Source organism: Nesoenas mayeri (assembly GCF_963082525.1).
Source record: "Nesoenas mayeri genome assembly, chromosome: W".
In the NCBI taxonomy this organism is placed as follows: domain Eukaryota; kingdom Metazoa; phylum Chordata; class Aves; order Columbiformes; family Columbidae; genus Nesoenas; species Nesoenas mayeri.
In genome coordinates, this window is record NC_137553.1 from 10,040,206 (window position 1) to 10,067,814 (window position 27,609).

The 27,609-nt window shown below is 43.8% G+C and overlaps 1 protein-coding gene across 1 annotated transcript in view; it reads right to left on the reverse strand.

The window, feature by feature from the left end:
- Positions 1-27,609, reverse strand: part of LOC308051413 (protein mono-ADP-ribosyltransferase PARP8-like) — a gene marked incomplete at its 3' end in the record, with an annotated part of 187,084 nt that overhangs the window by 109,113 nt on the left and 50,362 nt on the right. The window lies entirely within an intron of this gene.

Sequence of the window (27,609 nt, forward strand, 5' to 3'; positions counted from 1 at the left end):
CTCCCCATAATGACTAAATTATAACATTAGTGCAAAGCTATTAAAGCCATTTAATATAATCCTCCTAGAGTTCAAAACAAGTTTCACATTTTGCCTAATTACAAATACACTAAAATGGATCCTAGATAAATTATTGTTTAGGTTACTTTGGAGTCTGTTAATTAGCAGAACCCCTACCTTCTCCACACATTACTAAAATTCCTTTCTGAATTAATCTTTTTACAAAATATATTGGAAATATATTCTTGACACAACTCAAACACAAGCATATACTGTGTCAACAGTGCTAAATTATCTTAATTACATAGCAATGCAGAACTGAAACAAAACCTAGAGCACTGCATCATTTATTATGGCATGCCAGGCTAAATGGCCCTACTTCAGTCTAGAAATCATGGATTTCAAAGAGAAGAGCATCTATTGATGTAATACAGGAATCTGAAAGGCTTACACAAAAAGAGAGATTTGTAACTCCTTGCTTTCTTTAGAGTGCAAAGAGGGGAAATTTATTTTTTTTTCTCTGAGGAAAACAGAAGAGCTGAAGAGAGAATGCACAAAGAAAAACAGCTTATTTTGATAATTCACTGTGCTGGATCGGTCAAGATGGGGGCGAGCCAGGAGGCAGGTAGCATGGCATAGTGTGGTGCTGCTCAGCTCGGCTCCGGCAGGGATCACGCGGTTCCGGTGGACCGTGTTTTTTGTTTGGTTGGCTTTGTTATTTTGTTTGGTTTTTTTTGTTGGTGGTGGTTGGTGGGTTTTTTTGTTTGTGTGTTTGTTTTTCTTTTAATTCTCCTCTCCATCCCACCAAGGGCGGGGGAGGGGTGAGTGACCTGCACGTGGTTCTAGCTGCAGGCTGGGGGAACCAGGGCTAAACTATGACATTCACCCTTCACACAGTCAAATATCACAGAATGAAATAACCAAAACCAGAAGGCAAAAATATGAGAGAGTAAATGTAAGAAAGAATAAAATGTGATATTAATGAAAGAGTTATATTGAATAAAATAGCCTTCACATCAATTCCACCTACTGGAGCAGAAGCATTGGTTCCAGGTAAATACCTAAAGCTAGGTGGAATACATCTGTGTCTGTGTGAAGAAGCCCTACAAACTTTGAAGACATTCATTGAGAAATGAAGGCATACCCTTGTACAAAGAAGTACATATACGAAATAAATCTTGGCTGAGGGCCCAGTCTGCAGCTCATACATTGCTGCAGCTCTATCGAATAATGCAAGAACTAGCTTATGCCATTCCTCAATATGCAAAGTAGAAGTAAATATAAAACTATTCTTAGATTTATTATATATAGCATATTAGGTGCAAGTAAAAAATACACACCAATGAAAAAAATGGTGCTGGAGCTTTTATCTTTTTAGCCTCAGGGAAAAACAAAGTACTTCTACAATTACTTCCGAGCTATGTCTATATGGCATGTATTGAGGCTCTCCACCAAGGTCAGAACACCAACTACATGAAATATAAAACATACGTATATATTTGCACCTTCTTTAATTTTATCCTAATATTTCCAATTTTTATATATATTAAAGAAAAAGAAAGTGACAGCTATCCCATTAATCATTTGGACAAATTTTCTAGATACAATTTTTATTAGCAGAACCCAATGCAACATACACTTGCATTAAAGTACTTCTTCACACACCTTTCCTCCCACCTCTACCATATGTGAATCTACAACTTATCAAACTATTTTAAATTGTTAAAATGGAACAGCCAAGTCCAACCAATGAGATTGTTAGACAATACTGAAGAACACCAAATTCCTTAATTTAGGCTACTGTCTGATGCTAAGAACAGATGAATGTGACAGATGCACTTGACCCACCCCCCCAGCAACCAAACCAGCATGTGAGAAATGCAGTTGTGATTCGTGCTGAGGAGATGTTTAATGTTTACAGATATAACCAAATGAGGCATGGGCTCTGAACTTGGAAAAAGGAAAAGGTGATTAAGTTCTATGTAAAAAGTTATGACACTTGTTTATGAAGTTATATGGATAGAGGGAACTAACATTTTAAGGGTTAACCAACCACATAATAAGGGCTAACTAACGAACTAACACTTTAAGCCACATAATGAATATCTAGTTTAGAGCTGTATGTAACCAGCTGTGCTAAGAAAAAAACAAAACTTCATTGAATGCCGAGATAAGAAGTTTTACAGCACCAGCTGTAAACTTGAGGAGACAAGATAGCAAAGATTTATAGCAAAAAGGGGGCGCCAGTCTGATTTCACTCGACTTGGCAGCTTGGGTTCCAGCCAAGTCATCAGAATCACAGAATCATAGAATCACAGAATGTTAGGGATTGGAAGGGACCTCAAAAGATCATCTAGTGCAATCCCCCTGCCAGAGCATGAACACCTAGATGAGTTTACACAGGAAGGCATCCAGGCAGGTCTTGAATGCCTCCAGAGAAGGAGACTCCACAACCTCCCTGGGCAGCCTATTCCAGTGTTCTGTCACCCTCACCGAGAAGAAGTTTCTTCTCAAATTTAAGTGGAACCTTTTGTGTTCCAGTTTGATCCCATTACCCCTTGTCCTATCATTGGTTGTCACCGAGAAGAGCCTGGCCCCATCCTCGTGACACTCACCCTTTATATATCTATAAACATTAATGAGGTCACCCCTCAGTCTCCTCTTCTCCAAGCTAAAGAGACCCAGCTCCCTCAGCCTTTCCTCATAAGGGAGATGCTCCACTCCCTTAATCATCTTTGTTGCCCTATGCTAGTCTCTCTACAGCAGTTCCCGGTCCTTCTTGAACTGAGGGGCCCAGAACTGGACACAATATTCCAGATGTGGTCTCACCAGGGCAGAGTAGAGGGGAAGGAGAACCTCTCTGGACCTACTAACCACCTCCCTTCTAATACACCCCAGGATGCCATTGGCCTTCCTGGCCACAAGGGCACAGTGCTGGCTCATGGTCATCCTGTTGTCCACCAGGACCCCCAGGTCCCTTTCCCCTACACTGCTCTCTAATAGGTCATTCCCCAACTTATACTGGATCCTGGGTTGTTCCTACCCAGATGCAAGACTCTACAATTGCCCTTATTATATTTCATTAAATTTTTCCCTGCCCAACTCTCCAGTCTGTCCAGGTCTTGCTGGATGGCAGCACAGCCTTCTGGCCTATCAGCCACTGCTCCCAGCTTCGTGTCATCAGCAAACTTGCTGATAGCACACTCTATTCCCTCATCCAAATCATTGATGACTATATTGAATAATATAGGCCCCAGTACTGACCCGTGAGGCATTCCACTAGATACAGGCCTCCAACTAGACTCCGCCCCATTGACCGCGACTCTCTGGCTTCTTCCCTTCAGCCAGTTTGTAGTCCACCTCACTACCCGGTCATTCAGACCGCACTCCCTCAGTTTAGCTGTAAGGATGCTGTGGGAAACTGCGTCAAATGCCTTACTTAAGTCAAGGTAGACCACATTCACCACTCTGCCATCACCTATCCACCTCATTATGTCCTCATAAAAGGCTATGAGGTTGGTCAAGCTCGATTTCCCCTTGGTGAATCCATGTTGACTGCCCCTAATGATCCTCCTAGCCCTGATATGCCTTGAGATGGCACCAAGGCTAAGTCGTTTCATCAGTTTCCCAGGGATGGAGGTGCGGCTGACTGGTCTATAGTTACCCAGGTCCTCCTTCTTGCCCTTTTTGAAGACTGGAGTGACATTTGCTTTCCTCCAGTCTTGAGGCACCTCTCCCATTTCCCAAGACTTGGCAAAGATGATGGAGAGTGGTCCAGCAATGACCTCAGCCAGCTCCCTCAGCACCCACGGATGCATCCCATCTGGACCCATGGATTTATAGATGCCCAGATTGCCTAACTGCTCCCTAACCCAGTCCTCATCAACTAAGGCAGAGTCCTCCATTGTCCTGACTTCCTCTGGGGCCTCAGCGGTACGGGGCTTCTCAGGACAGCCTCTGGCAGAGTAGACAGACACAAAGAAGGCATTCAGTAACTCTGCCTTCTCTGTATCTTCTGTCACCAGGGCACCCACCTCGTTCATCAGTGGGCCTACATCGCCTCTGGTGTTAGTTTTATCTGCCACGTATTTGAAAAAGCTCCTCCTGTTGTCCTTGACCCCTCCGCCAGATTTAATTCTAAGGAGGCCTTAGCTTTCCTAGTTGCCTCCCTACATGCTCTGACAACAGCCTTATATTCTTCTCAAGTGGCCAGCCCCTCCTTCCATGATTTATAAACTCTTCTCTTCCATTTGAGCATACCCAGCAGCTCCCTGTTTAACCACACAGGTCTCCGGGCTCCCTTCCTTGACTTCCTACCTGTTGGGATGCTCTGATCTTGTGCCTGGTAGAAGCAGTCCCTGAACACTAACCAACTATCTTGGGCCCCTTTACCTTCAAGCAGCCTTGCCCACGGGTTTTCCCTTAGCAGTTGCCTGAAAAGGCCAAAGTTGGCCTTGCTGAAATCCAGGGTTGCAATTCTGCTTGCTATCCTGCTCCTACCACGAGATCCTGAACTCCACCATCTCATGGTCGCTGCAACCAAAGCAGCCCTCAACCTTTACTGCTTCAACCAGACCCTCCTTGTTAGTGAGGATGATGTCCAGCAATGCACCTCTTCTAGTTGGCTCCTCCACCCTCTGCATCAGAAAGTTATCATCAAGGCACTGGAGGAACCTACTAGACTGCGGCTGGCCGGCCGAGTAGTCCTTCCAGCAAACATCAGAGAAGTTAAAATCCCCCACCACAACCAGGGCCTGTGACTGTGAGGCTGCTCTCAGCTGACTGTAGAAGGCCTCATCAACTTCCTCACCCTAATCTGGTGGCCTGTAATAGATGCCCACAATAGTATCACCCTTGCCAGCCTGCCCCTTAACTTTCACCCACAGACTCTGAACTCGCTCCTCATCTGTGCCTGGACAATACTCAATACATTATAGTTGCTCTTTCACATAAATTTGCTGAAATCTGAAACCGTATGTTGTGAAGTTCTGCTCACATTCACCAAACTTGCATCTACTTAACGAAAACAAAAGCAGCTACAGACCATCATGGACACCTGCAAGATAAGGCCTGTTTTGCACTTCGCTGAACAAAATAGGATTCATTCAGACAAAACAACACCTTTAAGGCTGGCATGAAGCAGCTATGCACTATAAGCAATGTCTACAGCTGAACAAAACAAGGGCCTGTCTGAGGTCAGTGAAAGGATCCAATGAGAAGCAAGAAGACCCCAGACTCACATACTGCTTTTGGACTGAATCATGGTGTGAGGGGTGGGTAAATAGTCTGCAAGGGTATAAAAACCCTGGGATTTCAATGCTCAGCTGGGACCTCTGCAAAAGCACCCAGCTCAAGTGGATCCTGCTGCTGTACTACTCCATTAAATTATTTATTTCTGTGAAATTTGATGCCTGAGAGCTTGCTTTGAGAGACCCAGGATACAGATTTCAAAGCGACCTGACACCACACCCCTACAGGGGAGGTAAGGAGGTTGAGATGCAGCATGATGAAACTTTGAAATCCTAGCCAAGTGATAGAAAGAATTGGGTGTGTACATATAATCCTTTGGCCATAAATACATATAATCCCTTACCTGTTTTCCCTTACCCTCTATGTCTCTTAGACATGAACTGTTGATCAAGTCTGGGGCTAAGTTTGGATCCAGCCGCACCTAGACTTCTCTTTGAGAAGGAATTTAAAAAACAAGGGGGTCCATTTTGAACCTCATGACTTAACAGGAGTCCCCGTTGAGTCCCTGTACCCTTTCGCATCTCTTGTCCCCATATAAATCATTCTAAAACAACTCTCACCCGATTCTCCTTGGCATATTTCCTCCATGTAGTAATGGAGTGAACCTTGCCATCGCACTCTGTTAAGTCGCGCTTTTCTTTAAATGATCTAAACGCTGTTTTGCAGCAAGAAGGACCCTAAATCACTCATCCACAACAGTTACAAAAGTCATTACATTATAGGGTTGCCTGTGACGACTCAGGAATTCCTTCCCGTGCTCTTTTCTTATTTGCTAGATAAGCTTATTTATTTATTCTGTTTTAAACATTTCACAGCACCAGGTACATGCTCTGTTACAACCATTAAAAACACAAGTGTGCAGTTGTTGTAGGAAAATAGGGAATTTGGATTTTTGGCCTGTATCAGTGTTATAAGCTGTGCTGCTAAGGCTGCAAGTCTCAGCTTGTCCCCTGTGTAGCCCTTGCCCAGAACCACGAGCCTGGTTACCTTATGCTTGCTTTGTACCCTTAGACATTGATAAATGCTATTCTTAGGTTTGCTGATTTCTGTACTAGACTGATGAACTATGGATAACAAATGAGACAGGTAGAACTTCAAAGCTAGCCCTGCAACCCAAGGACTTTTCGTTCGGTACTTGCCAAGTGGAACATGAAGAAAGAAGTGAAACCTGCAGACCACTGGGAGAGAAGGAACCTGAAGACATTGACAGTGATAGACAGTGATAAATTTTGCTTAGTTGCATAATACCTGTTAGAACCCTATATAATGACTAGCTGTATGGCTGTATGATTGTCACTCTCTGAGGAGGTGATCCAACCCTGCTGTTCCTGCCAATCTTCTACAATAAATACTGCTCAGAGTAACCCACGAGAGTTCGAGTCTCTCTCCAGCGCCTTCCTAATAACCTTTTTCAGTTGGCGACCCAGGTGGGACTCTGCAGCACAAACTGAAACAATGGGACCTGGCCAGGGACAGGTGAGTTCGAGTCTCCCCTGTTCTCCCGACTTGTTTCTTTTCTTTATATTTTAGAGTTCAAGTCTCTTAAGTATTTTAGAGTTCAAGTCTCTAAATATATTTACAAGGATGGGGGCTGGACCCTCAGTTCCTAAAAATACGCCTTTGGCTGAAATTATTTCAAATTGGGGAAGATTGTCAGGAACTGCAGGGTTGCACATAAAAAGATTAATCGCCCTCTGCCAAGATGATTGGCCTTTTATAAGCAGAGTGGCTGGGGCTTTCCCTGATGATCGGTGGCCGATTTATGGCTCCTTTGAAGAAACTAAATTGCAGTCTCTCCGTAAAATCCTGGAGGACCGCCAGCCCCAACAAATGGACTATTTGTATTTGTGGTTTGACTATGCTGATATACGAAAACAAAAGCAACTCCAAAAGAGCATGAATAAACACCAATTACTTGCTTATCTGGATGATGAAATAAGTGACAATTCTAAGTCCAAAACTGATTCACCTGCAGGTATTTTTCCCATGACTTTATCCTATGTTGCAAATCCCAGAGCTGGTTGTAGTAATGCTGGCAACCAGCCTCCGCTTCTTGGGGTGACTACACATTACCCCTGGAAGCCAGGTGATCTTTTACTCTGGCATGATAAAATGCCGTGACTCCACGATGACGTGGAGCGGTGCTCTAAAATAATTCGAACTATTGCCCGAGATTACTCTCCCAGCTGGAATGATATGCAAACACTTTTGTCTGAATTATTTACACATGAGGAAAAACAAAAGATCCTGGCCAAAGATAAAGAATTGGCTGAACAGACACAGGGACGTACTCCCTGGCCGGAACAAGATCCAAATTGGAACTTACATGAGGAGGACCAAAAAGCTACCTATTTAGTTGCAATTGATAATCTGATTGAAGCAATTCGAAAGTGTGATGAAAAAGTGATTAATTGGTCAAAAGTTACAGAGTGCCAACAGGCTCCTGATGAACACCCAGGAGACTTTTGGCACCGCTTAAGAAAAGCTTTAATACAATATGGGGGCATGACAGAGGATAATTTCCAGGAACCATTGGCTATTAGCATTTTTGTCAATCAGTCAGCCCCTGACATTCGAAAGCATTTTCAAAAACATATGCCTGGCTGGCAAGCAGAGAATTTGCAGAAAGTTCTCTCTGTTGCTAATTTTGTGTATAACGGCCGTACAGAAGAGCAACAATGTAAGCTACAATTAGAAAGGGAGGCTGAGCGCCTTTGGCAGGAGAAAGAACGTGAGGTCAAACGCCGCCGGTATCGAAGAGAAAGACAGGAAGATATGAACTTACTAGCTGTAGCCATAGCTCAAGGAGTTTCTGCAAACCGAGGGCATGGGCATCCCCGAGGGGTCCGTGGGGCATTCCAAGCTCATTTTCCTCACGGTCGGGGACTTCTTGGCAGGGGAATTAGAATGGGAAGTTCCTTTCCACCCATGGGGGGTTCTTTCCCAGTTACAAACCCTGCTGTTACCAGCCCTACGAATGACGCAACACAATTAACCTGGTTTTGGTGTGGTAATTTAGGACATATGCAACGTGAATGCCCGTTGCGACCCCAATATCAACCGGGAGCTACTCCACCTGCACCTGCTGCTGCTGGTAATCCATTTGGAGCTCCTTCTGCTCCACCCCCGTATCGTCGTAGCTACTCTCAGTAAGCATTGTACAATCGTATAATGGCTTTAGAAATTTCATCTACAGGCCATGTTTTAGCTGATGTTAATGGAAAATCTGTTTCTTTCTTAGTAGATACTGGAGCTACTCTCTCTTTGCTTAATTTTGATGTGCCGCAAAAATCGCAGGAAATGATTGCTATCAAGGGTGTTATAGGCTCTGTGCTTAACCATGCTCTCTCTAAACCGCTCCCTGTTACTTTAGGCGATAAAGTTACATGGGCTCGCTTTATTGTTGCTCCGGGGGCACCGACTTCTTTGCTGGGACGAGATGTTTTACAAGAATTTGGCACTCAATTAACCTATGGTAAAGATAAAGCTAAATTAATTTTTGTTGGCAGTGTTTTTACTTTAGATCATACTCCGAAGAAAGAAGTGGCCATTCCGTGGGAACTGCGGAATGTCCCTTCTGGACTTTGGAGCCGTACAACTAAAGATATTGGTCTTTTAAAATCTGCACTACCTGTTGTTATTAAAACTAAAGGAGGCCCCCCTCCTGCTATTAAGCAGTATCCAATACCAGCTGTTGCATTACTGAGTTTGCGAAAACAAATTCAAACCTTTCTCGATGAAGGGATTCTAAAACCTGTTATGAGCCCATTTAACACCCCAATTCTTCCAGTTAGTAAAAATCGACTGGATGAGGATGGAGATCCTGAGTACCGATTTGTACAAGATTTACGGGCTATCAATGATTATGTTGAAGCCCCACACCCAGTTGTACCAGATCCAAGTTTAATTTTAACCGAGATTCCATCTTGGGCGCACTGGTACACTGTTTTAGATCTGACAGGAGCTTTCTTTAGCATACCTGTAGCAGAAGAAAGCCAACCTTTGTTTGCCTTCACCTGGGAAGGTTGCCAATTGACTTGGACTCAGCTCCCTCAAGGCTTCACTGCTTCTCCTACCTTGTTTTCGCAAATTCTCAAATATGATCTCCAAGATATTGAGTTGCCAAACAAGTCTGCACTGATTCAATATGTTGATGATTTACTTGTTGCTAGCTGAACTCGAGAGGCCTGTGCAATTGACACAGAGCACCTTTGCATTCGACTGTATCATAAGGGTCATCGTGCCTCATTAGCCAAATTACAATTCTGTGAACCAGAGGTAAAATACCTGGGCTTTGTTTTAGCAGGAGGAGTTCAAAAGATTGATCCCGACAGAATCAATACTATTCTTCAAATTACATCACCTCTTACTAAGAAACAGATGAGAGCTTTCCTTGGCCAAGCTGGGTTCTGTCGACCATGGATTTTAGGGTTTAGCGAACTAGCTAGACCACTTATTGAAACTACAAAGGACAATGCTCCAGAGCCAATTGTCTGGACGCCAGAACTAACCGATGCTTTTGCATCTTTAAAACAAGCCTTAGTCACAGCCCCAGCTTTGGGCCTGCCAAATTACTCTAAACCTTTCACTTTGTATGCTACCGAGAAGGGTGGTATTGCAAAGGGGGTCCTAGTACAACCTCATGGACCCTATGAAAGACCTGTGGGTTATTACTCAGTCGCTCTTGACCCAGTTATTAAAGGCTCACCACATTGCCTTAGATCAGTAGCAGCAGCTGCGGAGGTAGTGGAAAAAGTTCGCCCACTTGTTCTGGGTCACAAATTGATTGTTGCCGTGCCTCATGAAGTTGAACTTTTACTAACCCGATATGCTACCAAGTCTCTCTCACCGCAGCGCACACATCGATACGAAGCCATCCTGTTACTGACTGATAATATTTCTCTAAAACGGTCAAAACCCTTAAACCCATCTACCCTTCTACCTGAGGTGCACCTTTCCAACGACCCACACGACTGTGTACAATTTGTCACCACTTATTCTAAAACCAGAGAAGATTTGCAAGATGTACCCCTCGCCCACCCTGACCTTAACCTGTTCACAGACGGATCAAGTTATTATCTACATGGTAAGCGTTTTACTGGTTTTGCTGTTGCCACTGAAAATCGCGTACTTCTTGCTGAACCTCTCTCTCCAGCGCTTGGAGCACAAGCTGCAGAACTAATTGCCTTGACTCGTGCTACGACCTTTGCTAAGGGTCTCCGAGTTAACATCTATACAGACTCTAAGTACGCTTTTGGCATTTGTCATTCTGTTGGCGCACTTTGGAAAGAACGCGGTTTTTTAACCTCCGCCGGCCGTACTATAGCTCATGGACAATTAATTCATGATTTGCTGCTTGCTATCCAGGAACCACGAGAAATTGCTGTTATTTACATTCCTGCTCATACTAAATGCCTCGATTCTTTTGCTCATGGCAACGCCTTGGCCGACTCCGCGGCGAGAGCGGCGGCAGTCCACGATGTCTCTCCTGCTACAACTGTGGTTGCTGCTCTCCTTCCTTTTCCCGTTGGTCCTGCCCTTTATGATGGACTGGATGAAGAAGAGCTCAACAAATGGAAACGCTGGGAAGCAACGCAACAAGACGGCATTTGGAAACTAGGTGATAAACCCTTATTGCCTATGAGGTATGTGCTTCCTCTAACTCGCTGGATTCACGATCGTACTCATGGGGGCCCTGAAGCTGTAGCCTCTAAAATCCAACAGTTGTGGGCAGCGCCTGGAGTTTACAGTGCTGCAAAACGCCTGACTGACTCTTGTACTCTTTGCAAGAAATATGGGGTCACAAAGGTCACAACAGTTCCTGGCAAGCGGCCGCCTGCTTACTTTCCTTTCCAAAAATTGCAAATTGATTTCGCAGAACTCCCCCCTTCTATGGGGTATAAGTACATTCTTGTTATTGTCAATCAACTTTCGCACTGGGTGGAAGCCTTTCCGACTCGCAAGAACGATTCGAAAGTTGTGGTTAAGACCCTGCTTCGCGATATCATTCCGAGGTATGGCATCCCTGAAATTATTGATTCTGATAGGGGACCGCACTTTACTGCTGCTGTTCTAATGCAAGTTTATGTTGCTCTTGATATACAGGCTGCTTTTCATACGCCCTACCATCCACATTGTCATTGTAATTGTCATTGTGATCATTTTTGTCTTGATTCAATGTATGTCGATGTTCTGTAATTGTTGCTGTAATCTCTTGAATCAACAGAAGCTTTATTATCGTTATCAGTAAATTGGGAAATTTTAAAGAGAAAATGGGAGACTGTTGTAGGAAAATAGGGAATTTGGATTTTTGGCCTGTATCAGTGTTATAAGCTGTGCTGCTAAGGCTGCAAGTCTCAGCTTGTCCCCTGTGTAGCCCTTGCCCAGAACCACGAGCCTGGTTACCTTATGCTTGCTTTGTACCCTTAGACATTGATAAATGCTATTCTTAGGTTTGCTGATTTCTGTACTAGACTGATGAACTATGGATAACAAATGAGACAGGTAGAACTTCAAAGCTAGCCCTGCAACCCAAGGACTTTTCGTTCGGTACTTGCCAAGTGGAACATGAAGAAAGAAGTGAAACCTGCAGACCACTGGGAGAGAAGGAACCTGAAGACATTGACAGTGATAGACAGTGATAAATTTTGCTTAGTTGCATAATACCTGTTAGAACCCTATATAATGACTAGCTGTATGGCTGTATGATTGTCACTCTCTGAGGAGGTGATCCAACCCTGCTGTTCCTGCCAATCTTCTACAATAAATACTGCTCAGAGTAACCCACGAGAGTTCGAATCTCTCTCCAGCGCCTTCCTAATAACCTTTTTCACCAGTTAAACCTGTCCAATAACAAATATTTGACGCAGTTCATAGATCTCTATCTGAGATAGTACAGTCTTGAAAACCGACTTTGATTTTAGATTTATAAGGGGAAAGAATCTCATACAAAGAGAGAGGACAGGTGCTTTCAGGCAGAGACAAAAATTTTCACAAGCAATCACAAATATACAAATGTTCCCTTATGAGATGCCAAGTTAACAGCTACTGCTTTTTAAATGGCTGAAATCTTTTCCAGCTGACCAGGATAAATGAAATGCAGCCATGAACAAGAAGCTATGGCCTTCAGTTACAAACCTCTAATTTAGAAGTGTCTTTCTTTAAATCATATGTACTTGTCAAAGTGAAAGTTTATCAACATTTACTACTGATTAGGCCCTACCTAACATAATAAGCCAAAGTGCAAAGATGCAGATGGGAGTTTATTTTGTGGTCTGAAATCAGACCTCATGTCCCAGGTTCTTCACAGCCTTTCCCAAACTGAATGACCAGGCAAAGGGAGAATTGTCCTTACAAGAGGGATCCAACCAGGGAGGCAAAGAAAAAAAAAGTTGAGATGAGTGTGGCTTGTCTCTGACAGCATTCCAAAAAAAAGAGCATCTACTTAACATAAAAGAAAAAGTTTCTGCAAGAACAGGTGAGTCGGTGCTGCTTCACTACCTAGTAAGGTTTGCAATGAGAAAAATTTCTACTAATCAAGAGAAAGGTGGCTGAAACTGTCTTTTAATGTAATTAATTTACCTTATATGGAGCTTTATGACAAAATCATACAATCATTTTGGTTGGAACAGACCCTTAAGATCACAGAGTCCAAACATGTCCCTAAGAATCTCATCTATAAACCTTTTAAACACCTCCAGGGATGGTGACTCCACCACTGCCCTGGGCAGCCTGTTCCACTGCTTCACAACCCTTTCCATGAAGAATTTTTTCCTAATGTCCAAACTAAACCTTCCCTGGTGTAACTTGAGGCCACTTCCTCTCATCCCATCACTTGCTACTTGGGAGAAGAGCCCAACCCCCTCCATGCTACAGCCTCCTTTCAGATAGGCGTAGTGAGCAATGTGTCCCCCTAGCCTCCTTTTCTTCAGGCTAAACAGCCCCAGTTCCCTGAGCCACTCCTCATAAGACTTGTTCTCCAGACCCCCCACCAGCTTTGTTACCCTCCTCTGAACTCTCTCCAGTACCTCAATGTCTTCCCTGTAGTGAGAGGCCCAAAACCAAACACAGTACTCAGTGTGGGGCCTCACCAGCGCCAAGTACAGTGGGACGATCAGTTCCCTAGTCCTGCTGGCCACACTGTTCTTGATGCACACCACAATGCTGATGGCCTTTTTGGTCACCTGGGTACACTGCTGGCTCATGTTCAGCCAGCTGTCAATAAACACCCGCAGATCATTTTCCACTGAGAAGTTTCCAGCCACTCTTCCCTAGGCCCATAGCATTCAATACGGTTGTTGTGACCCAAGTGCAGGATCCAGCAATTGGCTTTGTTAAACCTCATACAGTTGGCCTTAGCCCAATGATCTAGCTTGTCCCTCTGTATGGCCTTCCTACCCTCCAGCGGATCAACACTCCCACCCAACTTGTTGTTGTCTGCAAACTTACTGAGGGTGCACTTGATCCTCTCATCAAGATCACTGATAAAGAGATAAAACAGAACTGACCCTGATACTGACCCTGGGGAACACCACGTGTGACCAGACGTTAACTGGATTTGGCTCCGTTCACCACAACTCTTTTGGTCCAGCCCTCCAGCCAGTTCTTTACCCAGCAAAGAGTACGCCCATCCAAGCCATGAGCTGCCAGCTTCTCCAGGAGAATGCTGTGGGAGACAGTGTAAAGGCTTTACTGAAGTCTAGGTACGTAAAATCCACAGACTATCCCTCATCCATTAAGTGGGTGACCTTGTCATAGAAGGAGATCAGGTTGGTCAAGTAGGACCTGACTTTAATAAACCCATGTTGACTGGGCCTGATCGCTTGGTTGTCTTTTATGTGCCATGTGATGGCACTCAGAATAATCTGCTCCATGACCTTCCCTGGCATCAAGGACAGACTGACAGGCCTGTAGTTCCCCAGATCCTCCTTCCAGCCCTTCTTGTAAATGGGCATTACATTAGCCAAATTCCAGTCAACTGGGACCTCCCTGGTTAGTCAGGACTGGTGATAAATAATTGAAAGTGGTAAGTACCTCCACCAGGTCCCTCAGTACCCTTGGGTGGATCCCATCTGGTCCCATGGTCTTGTGCGTAAGTGGTACAGCAGGTTGCTAACCATTTCCGCTTGGATTATTTGGGCTTCATTTTGTTCCACATCCCTGTCTTCCAGCTCAGGGGGCTGTGTACCTGGACTACAACTGGTTTTACTATTAAAGAGTGAGGCAAAGAAGGTATTTTAGCACCTCAGCTTTTCCCTCATCCTCTGTCACTATGCTTCCCCCCACATCCACCAGAGGGTGTAGATTCTCCTTAGCCCTCCTTTTGTTGCTGATGTATTTACAGAAGCATTTTTTGTTCCCTTTTACAGCAGTAGCCAGGCTGAGCTCTAGTTGAGCTTTGGCCCTTCTAATTTTTTCCCCTGAATAACTTCACAGCGTCCTTGTATTCCTCTTGAGTAGCCTGCCCCTTCTTACAAAGGTCATAAATTCTCCTTTTATTCCCGAGTTCCAGAAGAATTTTTCTATACAGCCAGGCTGGTCTTCTTCCTTACTGGCTCATCTTTCAGCACACGAGGACAGCCTGCTCCTGCACCTCTAAGATTTCCTTCTTGAAGAGCAACCAGCCTTCCTGGACTACTTTGCCCTTCAGGACTGCCTCCCAAAGGATTCTGCCAACCAGCCTGCTAAATATGTCAAAGTCTAGCCTTCAGAAGTCCAAGGTAGTAGTGCTGCCGATCCCCCTCCTTACTTTTCCAAGAATAGAAAACTTGATCGTTTCATGATCACTGTGCCCAAGGTGACCTCCAACCAACACATTACCCACGAGCCCTTCTCTATTCACAAACAACAGGTCCAGTGGAGCACCTTCCCTACTTGGCTTACTAACCAGCTGTGTCAGAAAGTTGTCTTCCATACACTCCAGGAGCCTCCTAGACTGTTTCCTCTCTGCTGTGTTGTATTTCCAGCAGACATCTGGCAAGTTGAAGTCCCCCACAAAAACATCCTGAGACTTCTGCCAGCTGCTTGCAAAATATTTCATCTGCTTCTTCATCCTGGTTGAGCCATCTGTAACAGACTCCCACTAGGATGTTGACCTTTCCCTTGATTCTTACCCATAAACACTTGACTCTATCATCACCCTCATCAAGTTCCAGACAGTCAAAACACTCCCTAACATAGAGGGCTACACCACCTTCTCTCCTTCCTTGCCTATCCCTTCTGAAGAGTTTATAGCCATCCAATACAGCACTCTGGTTATGAGAGTCATCTCACCATGTTTCCATGATGGCAACAACATTGTAGTTTTTCTGCTGCACAATGTCTTCCAGCTCCTCCTGTTTGTTGCGCATGCAGCATGCATGTCTATAAATGCACATCAGTGGGGCTATTGATCCCACCACTTTTCTCTGGTGAGAAGCCCTAATTCCTTTGTGGCCATTCTCAGGTGCTTCTGTGGTTTCTAACACATCTATAACATTGTGTCTTTTCTATCATACAGCTTTCCCTCCCCTATCTCCACTGAGATGGCAGACCAAAGAGCTTTGCTAGCAGCCCACCCCTCAAATATTGGCATGCTGCCCTTGGGTTTGTCTCAGCTGTGCCTGGTTTTCTCCCCTTCCCCCTTCAAATCTAGTTTAAAGCTCTTTCAATGAACCCTGCTAACTCCTGCCCCAGGATCCTTTTCCCTCTTTGAGACAGGTGTGTCCCATTTGTCTCCAGCAGGCCAGGTGTCATGTAAACCAACCCATGATCAAAAAACCCAATATTCTGCCAGTGACACCAGTCCCACAGCAAGGTATTGATCTGCTGGATCTTTCTGCATCTGTCCTCATCATATCCTGCAGCTGGGGTGACAGAGGAGAACACTACTTGTGCTCCCGATCCCTTAACCAGTCATCCCGAGGCCCTTAAGTCCCTCTTAATTGCCTTTGCATTTCCTTTTTCTGTCTCATTGCTGCCTACCTGAAAAATTAGTAATAAATAATAATCTGAGGGCCTTACCAGGGCAGGAAGATTTCTCTTCACATCATTAACCCTAGCCCCAGAGAGGCAGCAGACTTCCCTAAGAAGTGGGTCAGGTTTGCATATAGAGCCTTCTGTTCCCTTTAGAAGGGAGTCTCCTATGACCATGGCCTGCCTTTTTTTCTTTATAGCAGCTATTTTGATGGAGGGTGCAGATTGACTTCTCTGTGGCACCTCCAACTTAGTTGAACCACATTCCTCAAAATTTCTATTTGGTTCCACTGGCAAGGTCTCATAGCTGTTTTGGGAAGGTGGGGTAGTCACAGCAGAGACCCTCCTCCTTCTGCACTGGGCAGGAACATGTTGCCATTTCCCCCTACCCCTTGATGCAGAGAGAGGGTAGGGAGTCCTCTGAACCATGTGCCCTGTCTACCTGTTGGGCCTGCCTCAGAAGGTAGGGTACAACTCCAGTAGTCTATCTCACTCTCACGCTCCCTGATGCTCCTCAACCTACTCATCTCCTCCCAGACCTCTGTCACTAAGTGGAGGAGTTCCTCCACCTGGGCATGCCTCCCACATCTGTGATCGCTGCTGCCATCCAGTATTGATATAAGAGCAGGGCACACCCTGCAACCTGGCATCTGGGTGGCAGTGACTTCCCACTGGGTCTCGGTGTGGGCAACTGCATCGCTTGTGGTGAGTGCTGACCTTTATACTTCTACCAAGTGTATTCTACAACAGGATTAGTCAGCAGTACTTTGGATTCAATGCTACAGAATCTATTCAATTTTATATTCAAAGCTTCAGCCAGGTCTCTCATCAGAATACATCATCTTCAGTAAGTCCATTTCATTCTCAGTATTATTTGGTAGGCAAACCCCAAAGCATGTCTAACACATGCCTATTCCTTTCCCAGTTCTTCAAGCATGAGGAAGTGGCTACCTAGTTATCACAGTTACCTGCTTTAGCAGATGCAGATAGTTTTAAGTCATAATACCATCATTACTGCTCTACAGTCATTACTATTAAGGCTAAGAAAATTTTCTGATAGCTAATTCTCAACCTGCTAGATATAACCAGAGCCCCGTAGGAGCATAACTGCTCCTGAATCCTTTACTGGTCTGCATGTAGCAAGGATGTTCCTGCTCCTGCTGCTGCAGTAAGCAGTGAGAGATTATCTTAACATGCCCTCTGCATAAAAACATGAGTCTGAAGGAACAAATGTTACAGTGTGCATCACACCTCGGGCATCAGAGGAACTAAACACCAGAAGGTGCATGCCTAATCAGACCACAGGGAAACAAGGCAAGATGCTTATAGTTTTCTCTATCAGAATGTGTATGGCATACAGCTTTGTCTGGAAAGACAAATGTATAAATACAAGGAATGAAGCAAAACAAGCTAAAACCAAGGGGGAATGAAATGTTCTGACTAACAGGGGAGATATGTGGAAACAAAAATGATGAGTTACAATGGTACTGTGCGAGGGTGAAAAATCATGGACTCCACACAATCCAATATGATTTTTTTTTATTTTTATTTTTATTTTTTTTTTGCAAAGCAGAGTTTAACAACATAAATTCTTTTCTGGTCTTCAAAATCATCAAATAACAATATAAGCAATTACTCTAATGCATAAGGATGCATCCTAAGGGGGAGCAAGGTGGACTTTTAGCAGTGGAACCGCTTCCCATTTTGTAATTATCTCCCCAAACAAAATTATGTTGGTACCAAATGGAAATATGCAAATTAAAATACTGAGCTCAGATATGAAAACCAAATATTAAGTTCAAATATGCAGATAGATCAGAGTTACACTTATTCAAGACAATATCTCAATTTTTGCATTGCACCTTTGAACCGCTTACTGCTCAGTCAGGCAGAGGTACCGCCGGGTCTCCCTGACAAAACAGGTCAGTGCGTGCTGGAGCCCAACCAGCACCTGCCCCCCCTGCCGCTGCAGCAAGCTGAACTAGGCAAGGCCCCTATCAGTGTCTCATCTGGTGTGCTACAACTGTTATTCCAAACCCAGGATTCTTTACTTGATGTGCATACAAAAAAGCCAAATCCAGCACATTGAGACAAGACACAGCCTATCACAGAGTTGCGCAAGTCTGGATATTGGAGTAAAGCTAGCATTCTAGAAAGAAAAGTAACAGCTAATACACACAAAATCTTATCATCACATTCACGCAGTAAAGAACTAAATTACTCATGATCTTCTGTATTATCACAAAACACACATTTTGAGTCCATGGATTCTCATTATTTAACAGTCTGTGAAATCACTGTACTACACAACAAAGACCTACTAAAACTGCAACATGCTTAAACAAATACCCACAAAGAAAACAGGTTAATGAGGAAAACATCTTGCAGACTTCAGCAAGTTTACTGTGACCTGTGTGTTATCAGTTAACTCTCTCTCAGCTTGCTGAAGTTCAAACCATTCCACCCGTGAAACTGTCTGTAATGATCTCTTGTAGGGATTTATTTTGTTCTACTCTTCTCGCCTTAAAAACAACATTCATTGCAACAAAGTGTTATACTTCAAAATTCTATTCCCTGGACACTTTTCCCAATCATTTAACTTATACAGCAGCCACCATTAATTACAATATTTTGTAATATAGGCTGTGGGATACCTGCCCCTTTCAACGAGTCCCCATCGTTCTGTCCTAAATGATCTATAGCTGTTACATTGCATAGGTCTAATTTTGTTTGAGTCTTTCATGGTTTTTATCTGGTCTTGGGGCAACTCGTACACATACTCTTTTTCCTGTTAACTTTTTTTAAAAAAAAAAATTGCTGCAGACCCTCATCCTCATCCGAGTCCTCAGATAATGTGGACTTGAACGGTGGTGGAGAATCGTTGGTAACAGGGGGGTTCGGAACAGTGCACATTCTTGCCAATACTTTCTAGCATCATAATTATTCGTATAACCTGAGTCCCCAGGAGCACCCCCTTTCCCATCACGATCATCATGACTGCATTGCCGACTGTTGGATTCACTTGCTATTAGCTGATCTAATCTGTCACACAGTTCTGTTGTCCAGTTCTTATCCAGTGACTCCTTCTGTTCTCTTGTGGAAGTTGGAGGGTTAAAAGGCAGTAGATACAAATTGGTAAAAGGACTGAGAGTATACTTGTTTATGACCTTGGCATTCTCAGCTTTCACAGGTTCTTTGGGCAAGTTGTCTGACTCCAATCCTCCGGACTTGCTGTTCTCACCAGGATTGGGCAATGGTACAGGAGGCCACCTGCTTGGCATTTTTCCTTCCCCTGCCCCGGACTGCTGAACTATCAGGGATGCTGAAAGCACAACAGGGGATGGAATAGGGAGAGTGTTGAAGACACGAACCGGGTAAACTTCACAGTGACTTTCAGGATACTTATCAGGCTGCAAAGCTGCAAAAATTCTGGCAGCAGCAGACCATTCAGTCTTAAGATCTTTTAAGGTAGTGATTATAAGCTTCCATGTAGTTACTAATGATTTAGCTTCTTTATCTCCATTGCTGACTTTATCCCATAATTTCTGCCCTATATCATCCCAAAGTTCAAGTTTGAGTCACTAATGCTCATAACAGTCTTTTCAGGTTTTAATTGCTTCACTGTAGTAATTATCAGTTTCCAGGTGGTTACAAGGCTGAGAATTTATTTTTCACTGTGACTGATTGCCTTCCACAACACCGTTCCCACTTTTTCCCAAGTCTCTATTTGAAAAACTCCTAACAGGTCAGCAGGAAACCCATTGCCTCTGCACCAAATTAATAGTCTTTTGAGGTTACTCTCCTCATACTTCACTCCTCTCTTAGAGAGAATATGCGAGAGGAGCTGCAGAATGGCCGCTTCTTCTTTAGATATATTCTGCCCCATCTCCTCTTGCCCCCAGCTGCTCACCTCTTTGGGTGTCCATTGCAACGATATCGGATCCTTTATCCCTCCTCTGTCGCTTCTGTAGCGATCAGTCAGGAGTTATGCAGCCCGCAGACTGCGTCCTGGTCACGGTCCAGCCGAGCCGTTCCAGCTGGGGCTCACTCCCTGCAGCAGTCGTCCCCCTTCCGTAAATTCTCCTTATGGATCACGTCGGAATCACCACTTGCGAGGGCGAAAACTCATGGACTCCACACAATTCAATATGAATTCAAGCGAAGCCATTTATTACAGAAACAAGCCTCCTTATATATGCAGTTATTTCCTGATCATGCGTCCACGCTCCAAGCATGCATTAGCTGATTAGATATTGTCCATGTTCACGAGCTGTCCACGTGCTGGAGTCTCACTGCTGTTTTTTCAGGGTGCTGTTTTTCAGCCTTCGGGCTGGCCTTGAGATTCCTTTGGCTAGTTTAGAAATAAATTTCTATCTAATAGAAACCCATCCACACAACAACCTCAAGAAAATCCCTCAAATCTCCCGCAATACTGAAAGATCTCACTGTTAAATAAATATTAGATCCCTGAGGAAGTAGCTTCATTTTGTGGTTAATTTGACTTAAACAGTGGGCTGCCACCAAAAAGACATCCCTGACTCTCCCCTCCTCTCACCATTTTCACTGCTTTCAAGACCCAGCAGCCCATTTAATCTCTCCCTTGTGCTGCCTCTAATGATCGTGCAGCCATAATCATCAGTTTCTAACAAATCAACTCACTGGTGGAAGGGAGGGGATATTAATATAGCCACATATCCCTCTTTACCAGGGGGCAATGAAAAAGCTGCCTTTGGGCAGCAGTCTGCATCTAGGTTGGATTACATACAACAAGAAACTGAACGCTGGAAATGCACAGCCTCTGCACCTGCACTTTCCCAAATGTTTCACCCATTTCTGCCTTGAATTTGCATCTTCTGACTTAAATTTTCAGATCTGGATAGCTGTATATGTGAGAGACCATCTTGGTTATGAAGACGTTTTCCCCATCTAGTCCCAAAACTATAATAAAAACCTTTTAGATATATCAAGGGATGTCAAAGCCCCCAAGAAAATAACTAGCATGACCACAAGCATGAACTCTGAAATTCTCCTCTTGCAAATAATGGAAAAGATAAGTACTGAAATGTCAAGTCCTAAGGTATATATCCACAAAGACTTTAAGTACCAACTGCGTATGCAGTTCAAAGAAAAAAGAAATGTAAATGTTGAACAAGTAAAGGCAAAAAGAAAAAAAAATTAAGTTTTCTAGGCAGATAAATGGACTACCTTATAATTTACATACTAGTCATGGCAGACAAATATATAGAGTTCAGCTGTGGGAGCAGAGATCATCCAGTGCTGAAACTGCAACTACTCTTGCTGCCTGAACTTCAGATATCATAATGATGGCAAGCTTTGACAGTTCTGATTTAATATCAATTAAGCACCATGAACTAATTAATCTCAGAATACTACTATGAAGTAAAGTAACATTATTTCCATGCAATACTGGTGAAATTGAGGTACTAAAAGAGTTGATAGTTAAAACATTGCTTTCTGGCTTTCAGGCATGTGCTGTAGACTTGCTTTTGTAGGCACAAAATAATACTTCCTGCAACAAACTTAACTCAGCACACTGTATGTATGCTCTGTGACCATACAAAGATTAAGAATGTGACAGCTGAGAGGCACAAAAAATGAAAAGTAACACACTAATAATATACTACTAAACAGGAACTCTTGTGCTTAAAGCATACTAACCTTTCTGCCAAATCTCTATTGTAAAGTCACTGCGTAAACAGCTATGCATGCAGAAAAAGTAGCCTTTCAAAAAATCTTCTGTGCTCATCAGAGTAATTTTGGCAACATACTATGAGGTCCCACCCATACAGTAATCCCTCTGAAACTGATAGTTTCCTTCTCCAAAATTGTTTTCAGAACACAGAGGTAGCATCTTCCCTGGCAAGTATGTCAGCCTTCCTTTATGCCCTCACACACATAAGACCTGTGTGATTCTGTGTGGTGTTTGCTGTGTGGGAGGGCAGCAACTGCAGCTAGAGGAGAGAAATGTTGCATAATGCTAGGTGCATTTGTCCCCCCTCAAATTTCAAGTCTCCACCGAGTCACAAAAAACTCAAAGACAGACAAGACAGCAGAAAGCAATGTGCAAGAAAGGAGGACTTAGAACAAAATAATATCTGCATCGGACATCTGAAGCCTGTATTTCTGCAGATTAAAAAATGCATGTACAACTGAAAGCATGACAAAAAATTGACAGCAGTGTTCAAACACCTTAGTTAAAAATGACCAATACAGAGAAAAGGAGGTAGAACAAGCAAACCTTGAAAATGCTGTCTGTAGTGCTGTGGGTGAATCTGTATATATAAAACACATGAATTCTGTTTTGCCTTTATGAATTGGCGCTGTTTTTATGTCTAACAGCTGTTTTTCACTCTCACAGCATATTAAATTGTGTACCTTCTGCTAAAAAAACCAGCAACAACATCTACCAATTTGTCAGGAAAAAATCCCATCACAGTAATTAAGAGCTAGTAAGTCATGAGTAAGGTTTCTTCAACACAAAATGGCTTTTCTGTTTTCTCTGAAAAAAGTTACGTTTGGAAATAATCAATTTTCACAACAAAAAAAGAGTCCAGGCTCCAATGCTGCTTTTTGCAATTTCCAAGGCACTGAGGGGAAGGATGTACAGACAGAAGTGCCAAGCCAAACACCAGCTGAGAGGTAGGGCTTTCCCAGTGGGTAGGCAAGCCTCAAATCTGGGGGTCAGCCTGGGCTCTGGGAAGGTGGTTTACACAGACAAGAGCCAGCAGAGAAGACCCTGACCCAGGGCCACAGGATTTTTCATAGCAGCAAAAAAATAAGTCAGTCAACTTCTGTTTATAATACAGGCTAAACTAGGCAAAACTGAGACAAGAATCCTATGTTGAACCTACCCTTCTACTTCTTGCCTTTACCTCTCACTTGACAGCTACTTGTTAAAGCATAAATCCACCCTGGAGGTGAAGCTCTGGAAACAAATTATAATGAGCAGTGCAGAGCAGTGCAGAGCCTGAAGCATCAGCAGCAGCATTGGGACCTGTACCCTCAGCAAGTTTGCCTACGATACAAAACTGGGAGGAAGGGTTGTGCTGCCATTTGGTGAGACCTGGACAGGCTGGAGGACTGGGCAGAGAAGAACCTAATGAAGTTCAACAAGGGCAAGTGTAGGGTCCTGCACCTGGGGAGGAATAACCTCAGGCACCAGTACAGATTAGGGGTGGACCTGCTGGAAAGCAGCACTGCAGAGAAGGACCTGGGAGTTCTGATTGACAACAGGTTCACCATGAGTCAACAATGTGCCCTTGTGGCCAAGAAGGCCAACAGTATTCTGGGGTGCATTAGGAAGCGTGTGACCAGCAGGTCGAGGGAGGTTATCCTCCCCCTCTGCTCTGGTGAGGCAACATCTGGAGTACTGTGTCCAGTTCTGGGCCCCCCAGCTTAAGAAGGACATGGAACTACTGGAGGGAGTCCAGCAGAGGGCTACAAATATGATTAGGAGACTGGAGCATCCCATTCCCTTTTCTGATTTACCCTTTTCTCACCTCCACCACTTCACTTTTGGAGGAGGACCCACACCACTGAAGATATGAAACTAGTAAGTTCAACCTGTTTCTAAAAAGCCTCTATTGATATAAAGTGTGTACCCCAAAAAACTGCTTTGGTTCTCTGAAAGATTAGGATCTAGCTAGGGAGACCTATTAGATGCTGCTCAGACAGTAATGCTTTTTCAAAAACACAGTGGATGACCAGGTAGACCTGTATATGACAACCAAGGACAAAACACTCACCCACCTGGGAAAATCTGACTTCCTTAGGGGAGGTAAGCTGAATTCATACTCTGAGCATCTTTAGGATATATGATAACCCTTTCCTGTCAGACAAAGCATTTCTAACACACCTAAAGCAACATTCACAATGCAAAATTCTTTCTATGCAGAAGGCACAGCAGTAGAAAAACTTATCGCAAAGGGCAGACTATTCAATAATGAGAGCTATTTTGTACAGAAGACCCTCAGGTTCCTTGGAAAAAGAAGCCAAATATGTACAGATATTATATATCTGCAGGTATTGTAATATATATCTACAAGTAGACAGAGGCCACTTTCACAGCAGAATCAGAGCACTTATGCTTAAATGGGAGCAAGGCTAGGAGAGTCTAAGCTTCGGTACAGAGAATATTTGGTTATATGTATGGGCTTCCTAAGGAAGACAGCAAAGAGTAGACTAGGAACGTGACCAGTACATCCCACCATTCACATACAGCAGTTCCGTACGGCAGAAACACAGAGCTGCTACTCTGCCTGCAAATGTGACTACCTACGGATCTCAGCGGTTGTGCAGTTTCAGCATCAGATCTTAATGAAATGCTTTGTAAGGGAGGCTGTTAAGAAACACCATTGGCAACATCCATTTACATAAATCTTATTCCTCTTTCAGAAAAGAGGAAACTCTCCAAAGAATGGGAGACAGGGGGCTCATGTCCCCACAACTGCCTCCAAAGGGTACATAGATGATTGGCTCTAACCCACAGCCCTGTGCTGCAAGTGTTCACATCAGACACTCTTCTTTAAGAAAGTATACAGTAAGAAACAGTTAATGAGACCATATATCTTAATTTTAAAGTGTCTCAGCATTGATGGATTAAATACATGACAACATAAAAATGTAATTCATCTTTCTTTCAGATCAACTGAATATCTCTTGAGTTCCCATTGCTACCAGAAGTCCTAAATTAAAAAAGAAGATCTGAATTAAATCAGATTCTGCATTGGACATACTTTTTTCTATATCTGTTGAACAGAAGTGCTTCAAGGTTTATTTTAAAGTGAATCAGTGAAGGCAAAATAGCTTTTGACCAGGTAAATAAATCCTCTGAAGAATAAAATGCAGAATGCTATCCTGACCTGACTTAATTTCCCTGAATCCGGAAAAGTGCCCTGGTGTCTCTGTTCACCAAGGAAGACCTTTGTTTCATACAGATTTAGTGACTACACCTATATGAAACATGAGATATATAAATGAGAGCAATCTCAGGAACATATACAAATATTTGTTTAAGATGCTTCAGTTATACTTTAAAACATTATTATGGTTTTTATGCAAATCCAGGTACGTAAGAATTGTTACAATTTAGGAACTAAGTGATCTACAGTCTGAGACATGAGAAAGGAAGAATACAAAAAGATTAAATGAGAATGAGTTCCTTCATTTTTTGCTTGGTTATAGTTCCATCAAACTTTATTAATTTCAAATGAAATTGTCTGCAATTTAAATGTCATTAGTAAAGGGAGAAAGGGACTTGTTGAGCCGCGAAATAATTAGCAACTTATTTCCTTCTTCCTATAGGGGGAAAAATTCCCATAAATGCCAGTGTCAGTGCAGACTGGCTGTGGCAGAATGCAACCCCCCCTCTCTCCCCCTCTCTGCCCCCTCTCTCCCCCTCCCTCCTTCAGTATGGAGTGGGCACATCTCCCTCTCTCCCGGCTACTTGAGGCTAACAGCTTCTTTTGTTTGGCCCCAGAGCACCCTGGCCAGGGCCATTCACCTACGCCCAGGGTGGGGGATGTTTTTGGGAGGCTTCGGGGGCACCCACAGCCAGTGTGGGGGGTGCAGAGGAGCTTCTACAATGCCTACAGTCAGGTCTGATCAGATAACAAAAACGGGACTCTCATCGAGACTCCGCCCATTTTGTCGCAGGTCTCTCGGAGCACGAGCTTAGCCACTGCCGCCAGGAGCCACGCCCCCGCTCCCCGGGACGGAGTCTCCGCTTGCCTCGCCGCCACGGCTGTGAGTAAAACTTCTTGCAGGATTGCGAGTATATTTATACTTCCCGTGCACATATGCACGTATAACTTCCGTGCTCCATATGAGCATGTGTAAAATTAATCCTCGCAGAATCGCGGGTGTATTTTCCTTCCGTGCACATATGCACGTGTAACTTTCCGTGCACATTTGCACGCGTACTTTAAATTATTTCCTCGCACAATCGCGAGTGTATTTTCCTCCCGTGCTTCCACGTAAGCACGTGTAATATTCCGTGCACATTTGCACGTGTAAGTAAATTAACTCTCGCAGGATTGCGAGTGTATTATAAATTTACCCTCGCGGAATCGTGAGCGTACACTTCCTGTAGTCACTACAAGTACGTGTATCTCTTTAAAAATAATCCCGCACCATGTTTAGGCAAGTGTGTACTTCTCCGGGACTCAGAGGCGACTCCGGCATTGTTTTGAGTGAAGCCACGTGCATGCACACTGTGGACCGCCTGTTGTATTGGTTGCTGCCCCTAAATAATTTTCCTCAACTGATATCCGAACATTTATTTAAGTCACTTTTGGAATGCTAAAACCCTGTTTCTCACCGGTTTAATAAAAGTTGGTTTGGACCCTGTTGTCCCTTAAATTAACCTCAGGGTGCTCTCCGTGACACTGGCACACATAATCTTAGTTTAGGTGTTAGATATTTCTTGAATTATCAGTATGAAAGTACGGTACTGTAGTGTTTTGGCTGAAATAGAGTAATTTTCTTCATAGTAGCTTGTATGGTCCTGTGTTTTGGATTTGTGACCAGAACAGTGTTGATAACATAGGGATATTTTAGTTATTGCTGAGCAGTGCTTACATGACATCAAGGCCTTTTCTGCTTCTCACACTGCCCTGACAGTGAGCAGGCTGGGGGTGCACAAGAGGTTGGGAGGGGACACATCTGGGACAGCTGGACTCCCACTGGCGGGGAGTGAGTGAGTGGCTGTGTGGGGCTGAGCTGCCCACCAGGGTTAACCCACAACAGGTACAATGGTAGGAGACAGGTCATAACAGTATGTACTGTGAACTTTGATCTCTTGTAGCAATACAAATGTCTCCAAGTTCAAACATTTCTGTAAATCTTCAAATTCATCCAGATCCACTTTTCTTATCTCTCTTCTCCATTTTAACTTGTATATGTCCCAGCAAGACTGTACATCTCCCCTTTAAAAGGAACTTTTAAAAGCTTCAAGGATATTATCTTTTAAATGGTTCCCCAGTCTTGTCTCAGGTTTTTACTTTTGGAATACCATGAGCTGCTTTTAAAATATGCATAACTGTACCAGCAACAGACCCATACTTCACTGCAACTACTGTCAGTAACTCTACCTACCACAGTCCCCACATGTGGAGGGGTTTTGATAGATAAAGATCTGTTGCTGAATTAGTCAGGCTCAAAGGAACCTCAAGGCCGCTTTGAGAAGCTGAGAACAGCATCTGCTGTGAGAAAGAGGGGTGTTCCACAATCACCGGTGTCCTGGCGTGGCGTGAATCATCGGACGTATCATCAGTGAGACTCCAGCGCACGGACAGCCCACGATACTCATTTAGCGAATCCATGCTTGGAGCGTGGACGCATGATTAGAATATAGTTGCATATATAAGGAGACTTGTTTCTGTAATA